This window comes from Pongo pygmaeus, chromosome 6 (genome assembly GCF_028885625.2).
Source record: "Pongo pygmaeus isolate AG05252 chromosome 6, NHGRI_mPonPyg2-v2.0_pri, whole genome shotgun sequence".
In the NCBI taxonomy this organism is placed as follows: domain Eukaryota; kingdom Metazoa; phylum Chordata; class Mammalia; order Primates; family Hominidae; genus Pongo; species Pongo pygmaeus.
The window spans coordinates 12,092,859-12,111,422 of NC_072379.2; the positions used below are offsets into that span (position 1 = coordinate 12,092,859).

The 18,564-nt window shown below is 52.8% G+C and overlaps 1 long non-coding RNA gene across 1 annotated transcript; it reads right to left on the reverse strand.

Moving 5' to 3' along the window:
- Positions 1-5,233: 5,233 nt before the first annotated feature.
- On the reverse strand, positions 5,234-17,875 carry LOC129040872 (uncharacterized). The gene is made up of 6 exons (XR_010127036.1): positions 17,805-17,875; positions 16,262-16,336; positions 7,651-7,700; positions 7,380-7,436; positions 5,862-6,044; positions 5,234-5,279 (listed from the first exon to the last, which is right to left on the reverse strand). It is a non-coding gene; the product is annotated as an uncharacterized LOC129040872 (long non-coding RNA).
- Between the last annotated feature and the right edge of the window lie 689 nt (positions 17,876-18,564).

Sequence of the window (18,564 nt, forward strand, 5' to 3'; positions counted from 1 at the left end):
GATCCACCTGCCTCAGCCTCCCAAAGTGCTGGGATTACAGGCGTAGGCCACCATGCCCGGCCTCTGGATGGAGATTACTGCAGACATCCATAGTGGCTGCAGGGCAGGCTCCAGCTCTCCCTCCTTGTCCCCAGCAGCTTCCTCCCACCCTGAGTTTGGAGTAATTGATCCCTAACCCCTGGGCATGTCAGGCGGGAATGTCCTGTCCCTACTGTCCCCACAGGGCAGTGGAGCCAGAAGGGAGTCAAGGTTACCTGGTTAATGAAAGTTTCCCTGACAATTCATCTTGTGGGGCACTGCCTTGCTCCTCTCTCTCTTTTTAAAATTTAAGACAGGATCTGGCTTTTTGGCCAGGCTGGAGTGCAGTGGCATGATCATAACTCATTGCAGCCTCCATCTCCTGGGCTCAGGCAATCCTCCTGCCTCAGCCTCCCAAGTAGCTGGGTATATGGGTGACATGCACCACCATCCCCGGCTAATTTTTAAATTTTTTGTAGAGACATGGGAGGTGGGGGGCAGTCTCACTATGTTGCCCAGGCTGGTCTTGAACTGGGCTAAAGGGATCTTCCCACTTCGGCCTCCCAAAGCGCTGGGATTACAGGCGTGAGCCACCGTGCTTGGTCTTTGCCTTGCTTCTCTTGGGCAAGGTTGACAGCGTCTGCACTTCCTGCACTGATACTGTGTCTCCGGTTTCCACCGCCCTCCTGGATCCACTCCCATCTCCCTTCTCGCTGTCTGAAGGCGGCTGTCCCTCCTGCCTAGATGGGCAGAGACCAGACAGAGCCGGAAGCTGGATTTGGCTCTGGAATGCTAATGCGCACTCTGCCGACCGTGACCTCGTGGGGCTGGAGCAGGACTGGTGCAGCCTCAGCCTCTGGCTCCCTCTGCAGGCAGCAGGTGGGAACTGCAGGGGAGCTGTGGCCTGCGGGAGACCAGGTCCTCCTCGTGGAGGTCAGGGTTGTTCTAGGTTACGCTATTCATCCCGTCAGCGATCGCAGACGAGACTCGAGACTTGCTTTCCTTATAATTACCCAGCGTGGCTGGGTGGCCCCAGGACTTAACAGCAGCTTCTTTGCCGGATGGACTCTTCTGCTGTCTAATTACCTTCGCCCTGGGCGCCCCCTGCTCCCACACTCTGTTATTTAAAGACTGGTTCTCCACCTGGTGGGTGGCTTGTGCCTGTAATCCCAGCACTTTGGGAGACTGAGGTGGGAGGAATCCAGGAGTTGGAGACCAGCCTGAGCAACATAGAGCGACCCCGACTCTACAAAAAAAAAAAATTACAAAAATTAGCCAGGTGTGGTACCATATGCCTGTAGTCCCAGCCACTCAGGAGGCTGAGGCAGGAGGATCACTTGGGCCTGGAAGATGGAGGCTGAGTGAGCTATGATTGTACCACTGCACTCCAGCCTGGGAAACAGAGGGAGACCTGATCTCAAAAACAAAACAAAGGCCGGCCGCTGTGGCTCACACCTGTGATCCCAGCACTTTGGGAGGCTGAGGCGGATGGATCACCTGAGGTCAGGAGTTCAAGACCAGCCTGGCCAATATGGTGAAACCCCATCTCTCCTAAAAATACAAAAATTAGCCGGGCGTGGTGGCATCCGCCATCACGCCCGGCTAATTTTTTTTGTATTTTTAGTAGAGACGGGGTTTCACCATGTTGGCCAGGCTGGTCTCGAACTCTTGATCTCCTGATCTGCCTGCCTCGGCCTCCCAAAGTGCTGGGATTATAGGCATGAGCTACCACACCCGGCCCTAGAGCCATTCTTAACAGGGTTTGTCGCCCTGGAAAGTTCCCGAAGCCTCACCCTCGCAGGAATTCCCTGCTGAGTGCCACAGTCATCTCTTCACCACTCGGTTTCCACTCTCCCATCCTTGCACTGAGATCCCACTGTTAGGCCTTTTTCAAGCACGGACCTTCTCATGCTCAGTCTCTCTGTGGTGTGGAAGTGTCTACTGGGTGGGCCTCACAGAAGGTTCCAGGCCCTGGTGCAAGCCCAAGGGAAACGATGATCCAAAATGGACTCAGATAAAGTTTCTGCCACTCCGCACTGGGGGCTTTTGGTAGGAGTCCAGTTCAATTTTAGAAAAATAAAAATACATGTCTCGCACTTCTGAGTTTGCAGACTAAGGTCCATTCTGTATTTGCAAACGAGGACAAAAAGAAAGGTGGCTGGGTGCGGTGGCTCATGCCTGTAATCCCAGAACTTTGGGAGGTCAAGATGGGCGGATCACTCGAGGCTGGCCAGGAGTTGGAGACCAGCCTGGCCAACCAGCCTGGCCTTTCACCATGTTAGGGTGCCTAAAAATACAAAAATTAGCCGGATGCTGTGGCACATGCCTATAATCCCAGCTACTCAGGAGGCTGAGGCAGGAGAATCATTTGAACCTGGGAGGCGGAGGTTGCAGTGAGCCGAGATCACGCCATTGCACTCTAGCCTGGACAATAAGAGCTAAACTTCAACTTAAAAAAAAAAGAAAAAAGGCAATTGGGGGAAAACAGTCCTTCCAGCTCACCTAGCACTGCCCATTTTTTCCATATTCAGATCACATGGCGAGGCAGGTGTGCTTGTCCATCTTAGCGGTAAGGAAGTGAAGGCTCAGATTCCCACGGCTAGTCAGGCGGGTACAGGGACTTGAACAAGATGGCAGTTTCCCGTGGCCCACACACTGCCTGGGACCCTGAAGGCTGACTCCTGGGCACTGTCCCCGGCCACCTGCCTCTCTGCAACTATCTGCCACCCCCCACCTGCCCTGGAACAACTGCCTCCAGATGAAGGGGCCTGCTATTTCCTCTGCCTCCCCCAGCAGACCCCAGCTTCCACTCCAATTCACCTTGGAACTGCCGGTGCTGGCCCAGGCCTGGCTTTGGGAACTGTGTGAGGGAGAGTTTGAGAAAAGCCCATTCTGGTGCAGGAGTAGCACTCAGTGACCTCTGGTGAACCCTCGGAGACTCCCAGGAGCCTGGACATGTTCCCAGCCCAGCATGACTAGTGGCATGAGTAAGTGTGGAGCTGGTTCTCCAGGCAGATACCTGGCTTGCGTGCCAATGCCTGGAAAGGGGCTGGCAGGTCCATCCCTGAGGGCTGGGGCCACGGCCACCTGCTAGTCCTGGGACACAGAGTATTAATACGTCACTCACACTGAGCCTCAGTTTCCCCCTCTGTAAGGTGGGCTCTAGCATCTACCTCCTAGCTATGAAGACTAAATGAGATGCCTCCTCTGTCTGCACTCTGCTGTAACCCTAGTTCCTAGAACACCGCCTTGCCCCAGCAGGACCTCCAGAAATACATGTGAAAGGCACCCGCATGAAGCACCAGTGCAGGGCCAGAAACCCAGTGACCTCTCAGCCGGGTGTCCACCGGAGCCACACTCACCGCACCGTGCTGCTGCAGCTTCCACTCTCTCCACCTTTCCAACATCATCTGACCACTCTGCCCCTCCGAGAGCTCCGGAAACACACTTCTGGCATCCAGTGACCCCCCAACCCCTGCCATTCACCCCACCAAACACAACCCACCCTCCTCTCTGCCTCTCAAAATCCCGTCTTCCCCTAAGGCCCAAGCAGGGCCTTCCTTACTCCAGGAAACCCTCTCCAACTACCCCTCACCCTCCTGATCCCCCTTCTGGGGGTTCCCGTGGCCTGTTGGCAGCTGCCACACCACTGTACCCTAAGTACTTTTTTTTTTTTGAGACAGAGTCTCGCCCTGTCGCCCAGGCTGGAGTGCAGTGGTGCGATCTTGGCTCACTGCAACCTCTGCCTCCCGGATTCAAGTGATTCTCCTGCCTCAGCCTCCCAAGTAGCTGCGATTACAGCTGCGTACCACCACGCCTGGCTAGTTTTTGAATTTTAAGTAGACATGGAGTTTTACCATGTTGGTCAGGCTGGTCTCGAACTCCTGACCTCAAGTGATTCTCCTGCCTTGGCTTCCCAAAGTGCTGGGATTACAGGTGTGAGCCACCATGCCTGGCCCACCCTGGAGGCTCTGGCCAGCCTTTAGTGCTCACCACGTGGCATGTCACCCTGCAGGGACAGCCCCTGCAAATCTGGTTTGGGAGGCTAGGACACAGCCCATGGTGGAGATGGAGGTGGATGGGTGGCTTAAAAAGGGTCAGGAGGCCGGGCATGGTGGCTCTTGCCTGTCATCCCAGCACTTTGGGAGGACGAGGCAGGAGGATCACTTGAGGCCAGGAGTTTGAGACCAGCCTAGCCAATATGGTGAAACCCCATCTCCACTAGAAATACAAAAATTAGCCGGGCGTGGTGGCATGCGCCTATAATCCCAGCTACTCAGGAGGCTGAGGCACGAGAATAGCTTGAACCTGGGAGGTGGAGGTTGCAGTGAGCAGAGATCGTGCCACTGCACTCCAGCCTGGGCAACAAAGTTAGACTTGGTCTCTCTCTCTCTCTCTGTCTCTCTGTCTCTCTCTGTCTCTCTCTCTCTCTATATATATATATAATTTTAAAAAAAGGGTCAGGAGAGGCTCTGCACTGTTTAAGGCAGGGTAGGTACCCCCCACATCTTACCAACAGGCTTGTGGTTCCCATGCAGACACCCCTCCTTCTGTGATTAGGAACCCACTTGCCTCCAACCTCATCTATTCACTGAGGTCAACCAGACCCCCTTTATCAGGAGAAGGGGGGTGCACTGACCTGGCTTGGCCCCTCCCTCCTGAACCCAGACTGGGTAAAACCTAGAAGTCACTGGCACCACCACCCCTTTCTCTGCCCCAGGATGTGGGGCCACATTCACGCCTAGCCTTCCTCCATCTACCTGAGGCAGGTGCCCAGGTGAGGTGGCTAAACAGAAGGTTAGGAGCCTAGGCCGGGCACGGTGGCTCACGCCTGTAATCCCAATACTTTGGGAGGCTGAGGTGGGCGGATCACTTGAGGTCAGGAGCTTGAGACCAGCCTGGCCAACATGGTGAAACCCCATCTCTACTAAAAATACAAAAAATAGCCAGGTGTGGTGGCAGTTGCCTGTAATCCCAGCTACTCAGGAGGCTGAGGCAGGAGAATGGCTTGAACCCAGGAAGTGGAGGTCGCAGTGAGCTGAGATCGCACCACTGCACTCCAGCCTGGGTGACAGAAAAGGACTCTGCCTCAGAAAAAAAACAAAGAAAGGCAGGGGCCTGGCTTCTGTTCCCAGACCCCAGAACCTGTGCCCCACAGCAGGCTTAGCTCCAGCCCCAGCACCATGACCGGGCCCTATTCCCAGTGACCCCTCCACAGCCAGTGCCTCTTACCAGGCTTTGGGATGAGTCCTTGGAAAGGCCTAGAAGAGAAACAGAGGCAGGGGTGTCAGGGGGAGGGCCTGGGGGATGAGGAAGACATCCCTGGGATGCAGTGGCCTCGGTCTCCCCTGGGAGTACCCCAGACCTATGGCAGCAGAATCTGCATTTTAACAAGCTGCCCTGGGGTTTTGTGTGCACGGGACACTGAGACGATGTGGCAGGGTGCTGGCATTGGCAGTGCCACTCTGCAGGATGCAGATCTGGGCCTTGGGTAGGCTCTGCCCTGGCTGGCCCCGGGACCTTGGGCAAATCCCTCTGATGGGGGCTAAAGGCCTTTCCAGGGGGCTGGGGGTGCAGTGAGCAGGTGTTGCTGAACAGGTTGAAGATGCCCTCGAAGGCTGCCCTTGCCATGGGGGGGTGACCAGTCCCACTTCTGAAGGGCTCCCTGCACTTGGGCTGGCCTGCAGTCCCTTTCCGGCCACCCCCAGGACCCAGGATGGTGCCAGGAGAGCCACCTTGTCCAGGGGGGAGGGCAGGACCTAGGGAAAGGCTAAGGATTCGCAGGTGCAAGCCCCCATCTGAGTTAGTCCTGCCTCTTCACCCTCACCCTTCCCGCTGAGTACCTGGTGACTGTGAACTTGATCTTGTCGGCCACAGCAAGAATCCTCTCCAGGTTCTGGGAGCCGAAGGTGCAGGGCTTTCGGAAAGGGATTCCTGGGGGCAGCCCCTCGATGATCACGGAGCCGGGGTTACTCTTGATCCACTTGTAGGGGACCTGGACCGGGTACTTGATCCCAAGGCTTCCCCTGTGGGTGAGAGGCAGGGTCCTGCCCATCAGGAGTGAGAGGCAGCGTGGGGTGTGTGTATGTGGGATTGCGGGGGTGTGATGGAAAGACATGCGTGCAGGAGAGTGAATGGTATGAGAAAGCTCTTATGTAGCACTGTGGAAAGGTATAGGCATTACAATCTGAGCTATTTGATCAGAACATTAAAAAAAAAGGCCAGCATGGTGGCTTATGCCCATAATCCCAGCATTTTGGGGGGCCAAGGTAGGAGGATCACTTAAGTCTAAGAGTTCGAGATCAGCCTGGGCAACATAGCAAGATCCTGTCTCTACTAAAAATTTTAAAAAATAGCTGGACATGGTAGTGCATGCCTGTAGTTCCAGCCACTCAGGAGGCTGAGGCAAGATTGCTTGAGCCCAGGAGTTTGAGGCTGTAGTGAACCATGATTACGCCACTGTACTCCAGCATGGGTGACAGAGTGAGACCCTGTCTCAAAAAAAAAAAAAAAAAAAAAGAAAAGAAAAGAAAGAAAAAGCCACACCAATATGCTCCCATGTTGTATGCTCCTTTTTTTTTTTTTTTTTTTTTTTTTTTTTTTTTTGAGACAGAGTTTTGCTTTTGTTGCCCAGGCTGGAGTGGAATGGCACGATCTCAGCTCACTGCAACCTCCACCTCCCAGGCTCAAGCGATTCTCCTGCCTCAGCCTCCTGAGTAGCTGGGACCACAGGTGTGCACCACTGCACCTGGCTAATTTCTTTTTTGTATTTTTGGTAGAGATGGGGTTTCGCCATGTTGCCCAGGCTGGCCTTGAACTCCTGAGCTCAAGCCTCCAAAACTGCTGGGATTACAGGTGTGAGCCACTGCACTCGGCCTCTGATTTCTTTTCTTAAAAATAGACATAGAGATGGGTTTTATGTTGCCCAGGCTGGTCTCGAACTCCTGGCCTCAAGCGAGACTCCCACCTTGACCTCCTCAAGTGCTGGGATTATGGGCGTGAGGTGCCACGCCTGGCTCTTATTCTGATTTCAAAGCACTAAGACCACAGCTGATTGCTGAATAAGGAGTGGGCGTGTCAGCTACCTTCCCGGAGGGGGGTAGGCAGGTCCTGGGCCCTGTACCCTCCCACCCCCCAATTCCCCCCACCGTCCACTTGTAGGCACCCCCTCTTCCCTGGAGTCTCTAACACAGAGCTGGCAGGATACAGCCCGGCCTGGGCTGCCAACCTGGCTTGCCTGGTCCCTTAGGCCCTGAAGTTGGGGGCCAGCTCCTCCCCACTTCCAGCCTGGCCCTCCAGACCCAAACCAGGTCAAGGTCCTGGTGCTGGGACAACAGACCTCCCCCTCAACTCAACCTTACCTTGAAAGCCCTGTCTCTTCAGGCTCTCGTCCACCAGAGGGTCCCCGGAATCCCTCTCTGGGGGCAGGGCAGGGGGAGACAAGCCAAGTGAGGAGGCAGTTCCTGGGACCCAAGATGGCATCGTTAGGGGAAACCCAATGTGGGGGTGTGGGGAGAATGCCAGGGCCAGGATGGGAGCAGGACAGAGGCAGCAGGAGGAGGGGCTGGTGGCAGAGGCCTGGGGCCCTCCCTTGCCCGCCCGCACCATGGCCCACGGCCCCGCGCTGGGTACCTTGACTATCCACGATGGGCTCTTTGACTCCCTCAGTGAGCAGCTCGGGCCTGGAAAACACAAGCGGGGCTATCACAGAGGTCCCTCCAAGCATCTCTGGGACTGCCCAGCCCTCCCCTCTGGGCCTCGGTCTGCACATCCCTACAATGGACCCTCCTGGCTCCACACAGTTAGGCCTGGAGTCCCTGCTGCCCCACATGTGGAATCTTGGGGGCTGCGCTGGGCTTGAAGGATCCAGCTGGGAGTGAGACCCGCCCAGTCCTGAACAGGTCTATCTGATATCTCACTCCTGCTCCAGAGACATTGCATGATTGTCACTGCCTGGGATTGGAGCAGGCGGCCTCAGGGGGCCTCCCGTGGAGCTGGTTTAAAGTGTAGAAACAAGGTCTGGTGCAGTAGCTCACGCCTGTAATCCCAGCACTTTCGAAGGCCGAGGAGGGCGGACCACTTGAGGTCAGGAGTCTGAGACCAGCCTGGCCAACATGGTGAAACCTGTCTCTATTAAAAATACAAAAATTAGCTGGATGTGGTGGCAGGCGCCTATAATCCCAGCTACTCGGGAGGCTGAGGGAGGGGAATAGCTTGAACCCAGGAGGCAGAGGTTGCAGTGAGCTGAGATAGCACCACTGCACTCCAGGTGGGTGACTGAGTAAGACTCTGTCTCAAAATGAAAGAAAAGAAAAGAAAAGAAAAGAGTAGAAACAGTTGGGGCCCACTACGTAGCAAGAACTCCAAGCTTCTGGAAAAGTCTGAGATCTATGGCTCACATCTGAGAGCTGCTGTGTCACTGCAGTCGGAAGCACCAGTGACCAAGCCCAGCTTTGTATTATACTGTCTGTAGCTCCACAGACTCCAGAAAGCCCTGCTCAGACATGAGTCAACCTTCTTTATTATACAGCACTGCTTCTGAAGTCTCCGTCTTTAGCACAGCTTGTCCTGTTAGAGCAAGCCTGTTGTGGGGTTGGGGTTTGCGGTGGGTAGAGGACACTGGGAAAATCATGCTGGCCAGAGGGCAGCTGTCAGGGGATGGCAGGGTGGGCCATGGAGCGGAGAGGTAATGAGCTCTCTGGAGAGGTAATAGGCCTGGAGAGGTAATGAGCTCTCTGTCACAGGGGTAATCAAGCAGCAGCACCGAGGAGTCTCTGCCCGGAAGTGAGCCCAAAGGCCAAACTCTCAGGGAGGGCACCCCCTGGGTCCCCAGTAGATGAGGATTTGGTGCCCGCTCTGGCAGTGGTCATCTCTTAGGCTTCTGTACAGTGCCAGGCACAGAGCTGGGGTCACAGGGCCAGGGCTGGGAGGGGAAGCATAGCCCTGCCTTGAACCACAGTCTCAGGAGCTAGAAAAGGCTTTGGATTGGCCGGGCGTGGTGGCTCATGCCTGTAATCTCAGCACTTTGGGAGGCCGAGGTGGGCGGATCACGAGGTCAGGAGATCGAGACCATCCTGGCTAACAGAGTGAAACCCCGTCTCTACTAAAAAATACAAAAAATTAGCCAGGCGTGGTGGCAGGCGCCTGTAGTCCCAGCTACTGGGGAGGCTGAGGCAGGAGAATGGCGTGAACCTGGGAGGCAGAGCTTGCAGTGAGCTGAGATCTTGCCACTGCACTCCAGCCTGGGCGACAGAGCAAGACTCTGTCTCAAATAAAAAAAAAAAAGAAAGAAAAGAAAAGGCTTCGGACTGCATTTAGGCCCCTCCTCTTTATGGGAGAACTCAGGTTCTGAAAGGGGAAGTGACTTCCCAGCAGTAACCTTAGAAAGGCAGAAGCTGGGCAGAGCCCCTGAGTCCCAGGCCAGAGTAGCGATAGTGCTTCCCCTTAAATAGCACAGCCGGCTGCCAAGGCCACAGGGAGTAACAGGAGGAGCTGGCCTCAAGCCCGCAAGACGGCCTCTCCCGTCGGCCACTGCGCTAACCTGCCTCCCTTTCCAAATGACAGGTGGAGAAAGCCATCGTGACTTTAAAAAATGCTCAAGGCTGGGTGCGGTGGCTCAACCTGTAATCCCAGCACTTTGGGAGGCTGAGGCAGGGGGATCGCTTTGAGCCCAGGCGTTTGAGACCAGCTTGGGCAAGATAGCGAGACCCCTTCTCTACAAAAAATGTAAAAATTAGCCAGGTGTGGTGGCATGCCCTTCAGTCCCAGCTACTCAGGAGGCTGAAGCAGGATTGCTTGAGCCCAGGAGTTTAAGGCTGCAGTGAGTTATGATTGTGCCACTAAACTCCAGCCTGGGCTACAGAAAGACTTGTCTCTTAAAGCAAATGCTCATGGCCAGGCATGGTGGCTCACGCCTGTAATCCCAGCTACTTGGGAGGCTGAGGCAGGAGAATCGCTTAAACCTGGAAGGTGGAGGCTACAGTGAGCTAAGATAGCACGACTGTACTCCAGCCTGGGTGACAGAGCGAGACTCTGTCTCAAAAAAAACCCACAAAAGGCCAGGCATGGTGGCTCACGCCTCTAATCCCAGCACTTTGGGAGGCCAAGGTAGACGGATCACTTGAGGCCAGCCTGGTCAACATGGTGAAACCCCGTCTCTACTGAAAATACAAAATTTAGGCAGGCGTAGTGACATGTGTCTGTTATCCTAGCTACTCAGGAGGCTGAGGCCGGGGAATCACTTGAACCCGGGAGGCGGAGGTTGTAGTGAGCCGAGATCACGCCACTGTACTCCAGCCTGGGCAATAGAGTGAGTGAGACTTTGTCTCAAAAAATAGAAAAAAAAAAAAAAAGCAACCACAAAAACAAAAAACCAATGCTCATGAGCATGAGGTATCTCTGCACAAAACCATAAAAAATGTCATTCATGAGGACTTGCTTTGAATTGGCACCTAACCTCAAGCTGCCTGGGTGACCCTGGTTTATGGTTTGAGGGAGTGGGTGTTGAAAGCAAAAACAAAAACAAAAACAAACCAGAATGAGAGCCTGTCTCTAGGAATTTCTTAAAAATAAAATAAAATTCAAACTCTTTAAGCTGGCCCCAAACCCATGTGATCTGGCCCCTGCTACCTTTTTATTTTTCTTTTTTGATATTTTTTTGTTTTGTTTTGGAGACGGAGTTTTGCTCTTGTCGGCCAGGCTGGAGTGCAGTGGCGCGATCTCAGCTCACTGCAACCTCTGCCTCCCAGGTTCAAGCAATTCTCCTGCCTCGGTCTCCTGAATAGCTGGGATTACAGGGCCCCCCCACCCCACGCCTGGCTAATTTTTGTATTTTTAGAGACGGGGTTTCACCATGTTGGGCAGGCTGGTCTCGAACTTCTGACTTCAGGTGATCCACCCTCCTCAACCTCCCAAAGTGCTGGGATTACAGGCATGAGCCACCACTCCTGGCCTATTTTTCTTTTTTATAGAGATAGGGTCTCACCATGTTGCCTAGGCTGGCCTCAAATTCCTGAGCTCAAGCAATCCTCCTGCCTCAACCTCCCAAAGTGCTAGGATTACAGGTGTGGGCCACACGCCTGGTCCCCTGCTACCTCTTGGGCCTCAACCTCACCATCCTTCCCTCACTCACCCTGTACCAGCTACAAGGGCACCTTGTGAGCCTTCAAACACCCAAGCACATTCTTGCCTCAGGGACTTTGCATGACTTTTTCTCTGTCCCAACAGTTTTTTTCTTTTTCTTTTTCTTTTTTTTTTTTTTTTTGAGACAGAGTCTCCCTCTGTCACCCAGGCTAGAGTGCAATGGCACGATCTTGGCTCACTGCAACCTCCACCTCCCAAGTTCAAGTGATTCTCCTGCCTCAGCCTCCTGAGTAGTTGGGATTACAGGCACATGCCACCACACCTGGCTAATTTTTGTATTTTTAGTAGAGACGGGGTTTCACCATGTTGGTCAGGCTAGTCTCGAACTCCTGACCTCAGGTGATCCACCCTCCTCGACCTCCCAAAGTGCTGGAATTACAGGCGTGAGCCACCGCTCCTGGCCTATTTTTCCTTTTTACAGAGGTGGTTCTCACTATGTTGCCTAGGCTGGTCTCAAACCTGAGCTCAAGCAATCCTCCTGCCTTAGCCTCCCAAAGTGCTGGGATTACAGGCGTGAGCCACCGCGCCTGGCCTGCTCCCACACTCTTTATGCACCTGGCTGGCCCTCTCCCTTCATTGGGTCACTGCTTCAATATCACCTCCTTATCCAGGTTCCTCCTGTCCCTCTCTCCCCCTCACTCTGCGTTATATCCTGTCACAGCAGTTATCTCTACCTGACATGATATTTTGATTTTGTCTGGGTGACATTGGCAACTCCAGGGCAGGACTTGGTGGCATTTACTGCTGGGCTGTAAGCCCAGGACCTGGCAGGCGCCCAGGATTGTTTTTTAGTTTGTTTGTCTCTTTGTGTTTTATTTATTTATATATTTATTTATTTATTTATTTATTTTGAGAAGGAGTCTTGCTCTGTCACCCAGGCTGGAGTGCAGTGATGTGATCTCAGCTCACTGCAACCTCCACCTCCCAGGTTCAAGTGATTCTTGAGCCTCAGCCTCCCAAGGAGCTGAAACTACAGGTGTGTACCACGACGCCCAGCTAATTTTTGGTACTTTTAGTAGAGATGGGATTTCACCATGTTGGCCAGGCTGGTTTCGAACTCTTGACCTCAAGTGATCCATCTGCCTCGGCCTCCCAAAGTGCTGGGATTATAAGCATGAGCCACCACGCCCGGCCTGTCTTTGTATTTTTAAAGGGACGAGGTCTTGCTCTGTCACCCAGGCTGGAGTGCAGTGATACCATCATAGCTCACTACAGCCTGGACCTTCTGTGCTTAGGCGATTCTTCCGCCTTCCACCTCAGCCTCCCAAGTATCTGGGACTACAGGCACATACCAATCCACCTGGCTAATTTTTTAATTTTAAAAATCAAGGCCAGGCACAGTGGCTCAGGCCTGTAATCCCAGCACTTTGGGAGGCCGAGGCGGGTGGATCACGAGGTCAGGAGATTGAGACCATCCTGGCTAACACGGTGAGACCCAGTCTCTACTAAAAATACAAAAAATTAGCCGGAGTGTTGGCAGGTGCCTATAGTCCCAGCTACTCGGGAGGCTGAGGCAGGAGAATGGTGTGAACCCGGGAGGTGGAGCTTGCAGTGAGCCGAGATCGCGCCACTGCACTCCAGCCTGAGTGACAGAGCAAGACTCTGTCTCAAAAATAAATAAATAAATAAAAATAAATAAATAAATAAATAAATAAATAAAATAATAATAGTAATCAAATAGAGATGGGGTTGCTATGTTGACCAGGCTGGTCTGGAACTCCTGGCCTCAAGCGACCCTCCTGTTTTGTCCTCCCAAAGTGTTGGGATTACAGGTATGAGAATTTTTAAAATTTTTTGTAGAGATGGGGTCTCGATACAGTGCCCAGGCTAATCTCAAACTCCTGGGCTCAGGCGATCCTCCTGTCTGGGCCTCCCAAGGTGTTGGGATTACAGGCATGAGCCATCACGCCCAGCCAGAATGTATTTACATTTTTTTTTTTTTTTGAGACAGGGTCTTACTCTGTCACCCAGACTGGAATGCAGTGGTGCGTTCATGGCTCATTGCAGCCTCGACCTCCTGGCTCAAGTGATCCTCCCACCTGAACCTCCTGAGTAGCTGGGACTATAGGTGCTCACCACCAAGCCTGGCTAATTTTTTTTTTTACCCCTAGACATGGGGTTTCACCACATTGCTCAGGCTGGGAATTTGTTGAACGAAGCTCTCCTTCAATCAGTACAGTACTATACATGTATACAGTAGAGCCAATTACTATACTATAATTATATATAATCTCTTGTGATTCTTTATTTCTGTATGTTTTCACATATCTGATGGGCTATATGTCTATCATGAGTTTATCCTTAAACCACCTAAACGTGATCTTCCCTTTTTATTTTATTTATTTTTTTGAGACAAGAGTGTTACTCTGTCCACCAGGCTGAAATGCAGGGGTGCGATCTTGGCTCACTGCAACCTCCACCTCTCGGGTTCAAGTGATTCTCCTGTCTTCGCCTCTTGAGTAGCTGGGATTACAGGTGCATGCCACCATGCCTGGCTCATTTTTTTTTTTTGAGATGGTGCTTTGCTCTTGTTGCCCAGGCTGGAGTGCAATGGCATGATCTTGGCAACTTGTGCCTCCTGGGTTCAAGCAATTCTCCTGCCTCAACCTCCCGAGTAGCTGGGATTACAGACACCCACCACCACGCCTGGCTAATTTTGTATTTTTTAGTAGACACGGGGTTTCTCCATATTGGTCAGGCTGGTCTCGAACTCCCGACCTCAGGTGATCCGCCCGCCTCAGCCTTTCAAAGCGCTGGGATTACAGGTGTGAGCCACCGCGCCCGGGCTTAATTTTTGTATTTTCAGTAGTCCTGATCTCAAGTGATCTGCCCACCTCAGCCTACCAAAGTGCTGGGATTACAGGCATGAGCCACCATGCCGGCTCAATCTTCCTTTTTAATATGGCTAGACACACTGGGCATGTGACTGCATTTCATCCTGGCCTGCTGAAGCCTTTGATTCTACTGCACGAGTCACTACTCTTGCTCTCCAGCCCTGTTGTGTAGCTTTTTGCTATCTGCAGCAGACTCCCCCTTCCATAGAGCAGGCCCTGCATAGAAGAGCTCCCTGTCCCAGCAGATCTCCTCACCACTGTGTGCAAAAATGAAGCTGTGAGTCTCCCAGTTTGAGAACCATCTATTCCCCTGGAGGAACAAACCCTTAAGAGTTTCTTCTTTCTTGCCACTTTCAACCAAACCAAGCCTAATTTTTTTTTTTTTTTTTTTTTAAGACAGAGTCTTGCTCTGTCGCCCAGGCTGGAGTATAGTGGCACGATCTCAGCTCAATGCAACCTCCGCCTCCCGGGTTCAAGTGATTCTCGTGCTTCAGTCTCCTGATGACAGGGAGATTACAGCTGGGATTATAGGCATGAGCCACCACGCTTGGCTAATTTGTGTATTTTTAGTAGAGATGGGATTTCGCCATGTTGGCCAGGCTGGTCTCGAACTCCTGACCTCAAGTGATCTGCCTGCCTTGGCCTCCCAAAGTGCTGGGATTACAGGTGTGAGCCATCGTGCCCAGCCGTAAACCAAGCCTAAATGTATGCTATTACAGTAACACAGAAGTAACAAACACAAAATGGAAATATGATACTCCCATTCCCTGTTTTGTTTTTTATTTTTTTGAGGAAGAGTCTTGCTCTGTTACCCAGGCTGGGGTGCAGTGGTGCAATCATAGCTCACTGGAGCCTCCAAACCCCTCCTGGGCTTAAGTGATCCTCCCACCTCAGCCTCCTGAGTAGCTGAGATTACAGGTGTGCACCACCATGCCCAGCTAATTTAAAATTTTTTATGTTGAGATGGGGTCTCGTTATGTTGCCCGTGCTAGTCTTGAACTCCTGGCCTCAAGTGATCCTTCTGCTTCAGCCTCCTGAGTAGCTGAGACTACAGGCATGTGCTGCCACACCAGAGCTTAAAAAAAAAAATTTTGTAGTGACAGAGTCTTGCTATGTTGCCCAGGCTGATCTTGAACTCCTGGGCTCAAGCAATCCTCCCACCTCAGCTTCCCAAAGTGCTGGGATTATAGGCATGAGCCACTGTTCCTGAAATCCCCAACCACATTTTTACTCAATAACTGCCACCACCTTCTCCAAAGGGACTTTTTATCCTAGCTGGGCACACAGGGTGTATCCACGGATGCTGCCCCGGGCCCTTGCTGGCAAAAACACAACATGCTCAAAGAAACAGAAAGAGCTTGGAGAGGCCGCTGCCGGACTTTCCCATCCTGGGACGATGGGGCATTGCCCCCAGCCCCTGGCCCAGGACACCAACACGCCAGCCTGGAGAACCCGTGAGCTGATGGGACGTTCCCATTCTGCATCTGGGCAAACTGAACACTGCTCTCCTGAGACTGCAAGAGGGGTCAGCTTGGTGGCTTTGGGTCTGGCAGGCCCGGGGAGCCTCATGTCTGCCAACTGCAGCCAAACCCCATCTAACACCTTGCTGTCAAAGAAAAAAAAAAAAAAAAAAGAAAACGGAGAAAAGAAAGGAGGCCTGGTGGGGTGGCTCATGCCTGTAATCCCAGCACTTTGGGAGGCTGAGGTGGCCGGATCACTCGAGGTCAGTAGTTCAAGACCAGCCTGGCCAACATGGTGAAACCCCCATCTCTGCAAAAAACACAAAAATTAGCCGGGCATGGTGGCAGGCACCTGTAGTCTCAGCTACTCGAGAGGCTGAGTCAGGAGAATCGCTTGAACCCAGGAGGCTGTGGTTGCAGTGAGCCAAGATTGCACTACTGCACTCCAGCCTGGGAGACAGAGTGAGACTCTGTCTAAAGAAAAAAAAAAAGAAAAGAAATAGTGGCCAGGCATGGTGGCTCACACCTGTAATCACTTTGGGAGGCCCAGGCAGGAAATGGCTTGAGTCCAGGAGTTTGAAAACAGTCTGGGCAATATGGCCAGACCTTATTTCTAAAAAAATAAAATCAATCAATCAATCAATCAATCAATCAAAAAATTAGCTGGGCATGGTGGCACACACCTGTGGTCCCAGCTATTCGGGTGGCTGAGGCACAAGAATCGCTTGATGGCAATTTGGTGCTGCACCGGCCCCTGGGTGCTGAGCAGGCCTGGTGCTGTCTCTTGTGGACCTGGTCGGGCCTTACCTCTTGATGACAAACTGGATGCTGTTGCTGGCCTCCAGAATCTTCTAGAGCTTGGCGATCCCGAAGCAATTGGGCCTGCGGAGAGAGATGCCATCAGGCAGCCCCACCATAAACAGCTCCTCCGGGTGCATCAGAAACTTGGAGTACGGCACCTTGATGGTCTCCAAGATGCCAATGACCTTGGCTGCAGAGACATGGCTGCTGTAGGGCCACCCGGTGCCACATGGCCAGGAATCTCAACCCCTGTGTCTCATGCCTGTGTAGGGGGCAAAGCTGCCAGAGCCCTTTTGAGGGCCTTCCTGGGAGCTGAGCCAGGCGTGAGCCACCTTGCCCTGCCTATATTACTTATTTGCTTACTGTTTATCTCTCCACACGAGGATGTGTACCCTAGGAGGCGGGGACATCTGTTTGGTCCACTGCTTTTTCCCCAGCCCCTTGCACAGGACCTAATACACAGTAGGTGCTCAATAAATATTTGTTGAGGCAGGGTGCGTTGGCTCATGCCGGTAATCCCAGCTCTTTGGGAGGCTGAGGCAGGAGGATCATTTGAGGTCAGAAGTTCGAGACCTGCCTGGCCATCATGGTGAAACCCCGTCTCTACTAAAAATGCAAAAAATTCAGCCAGGCATGGTGGCGGGCACCTGTAATCCCAGCTACTCAGGAGGTTGAGGCAGGAGAAGTGCTTGAACCCGGGAGGTGGAGGTTGCAGTGAGCTGAGATCATGCCACTGCACTCCAGCCTGGGCGACAGAGTGAGGCTCCATCTCAAAAAATTTAAGAGATGGGTCTCTCTATGTTGCCCAGGCTGATCTTGAACTCCTGGCCTCAAATAATCCCCTCGCCTTGGCTTCCCAAAGTGTTGGGATTACAGGCATGAGCCACCTTAGCCTGCCTATTTTACTTATTTGTTTACTATCTATCTATCTCTTCGCAGGAGGAGGTGGGGACTTCTGCTTAGTTCACTGCTTTGTCTCCAGCCCCTTACACAGGACCTGGTACACAATAGATGCTCAATAAATAGTTGTTGGATAAATGGACAAATTAATCCCAACAGGTGGCTCCTGGGAAGCATGCTGGGCCTTGTTAGAAATGGGGCCTATATTCGGGCGTGGTGGCTCACACCTGCAATCCCAGCATTTTGGGAGGCTGAGGCAGGTGGATCACCTGAGGTCTGGAGTTCGAGACCAGCCTGACCAACATGGCGAAAGCCTGTCTCTACTAAAAATGCAAAATTAGCCAGGGATGACGGCACGTGCCTGTAATCCCAGCTACTCAGGAGGCTGAGGCGGGAAAATCGTTTGAACTCAGGAGGCGGAGGTTGCAATGAGCTGAGATTGCTCCAAGGTCTCTGAATAAATAAATAGAGCCTACTTGAGGTTTCCAAAAGGAACCCAGCCTTGGATTGGGGTCAGGCGTATATTGGGTTTCCTCTACTAGAGGCGGTCAAAATCAAGAAAAGCCTGGGGCCTGCTCGGCCCACCCCTTTCCGTTTGCTCCCTGGGGAGATGAGTCCCAAGCACTACCAGCCCTGGTCCATTTCTTACCTGTCAGCATCTCCATCCCGTAACCAGAATCCTACGATGGCAGGTGCCCAGGCATTGAGTCTGTCATTTCCTCAGAGGTTGGCAAGGCGTCTGAAGACAAAACTCCAAATGACACGGGTGTCTTCTGCCTGTCGTACCCCTGTCACAGTCCCTCAGGGCCCACCCAGCCCAGTCTCCCCACAGGCAAGGGTCTTTTTCTTTCTCTCTCTTTTTTTTTTTTGTTCGAGATGGAGTCTCACACTGTCGCCCAGGCTGGAGTGCAGTGGTGCCATCTTGGCTCACTGTAACCTCTGCCTCCCGGGTTCAAGCAATTCTCCTGCCTCAGCCTCCCGAGTAGCTGGAACTACAGGCGTGAGCCACCACGCCTGGCTAATTTTTGGGGTTTCACCATGTTGGCCAGGCTGGTCTCAAACTCCTGACCTCTGGTGATCCGCCCGCCTCTGCCTCCCAAAGTGCTGGGATTACAGATGTGAGCCACTGCGCCCAGTCATTTTTTTTTTTTTTTTTTGAGATAGGGTCTCGCTCTGTTGCCCAGGCTGGAGTGCAGTGGTGTGATCACAGCTCACTGCAGCCTCCAACTCCTGGTCTCAAGTGATCCTCCTGCCTCAGCCTCCTGAGAAGCTACACTGACAGGCACACACCACCACATCTGGTTTTTTTTTGTATTTTTAGTAGAGATGGGGGTCTTGTTATGTTGCCCAGGCTGGTCTTGAACTCCTGGCCTCACGCAATCCTCCCATGTCAGCCACCCAAAATGCCA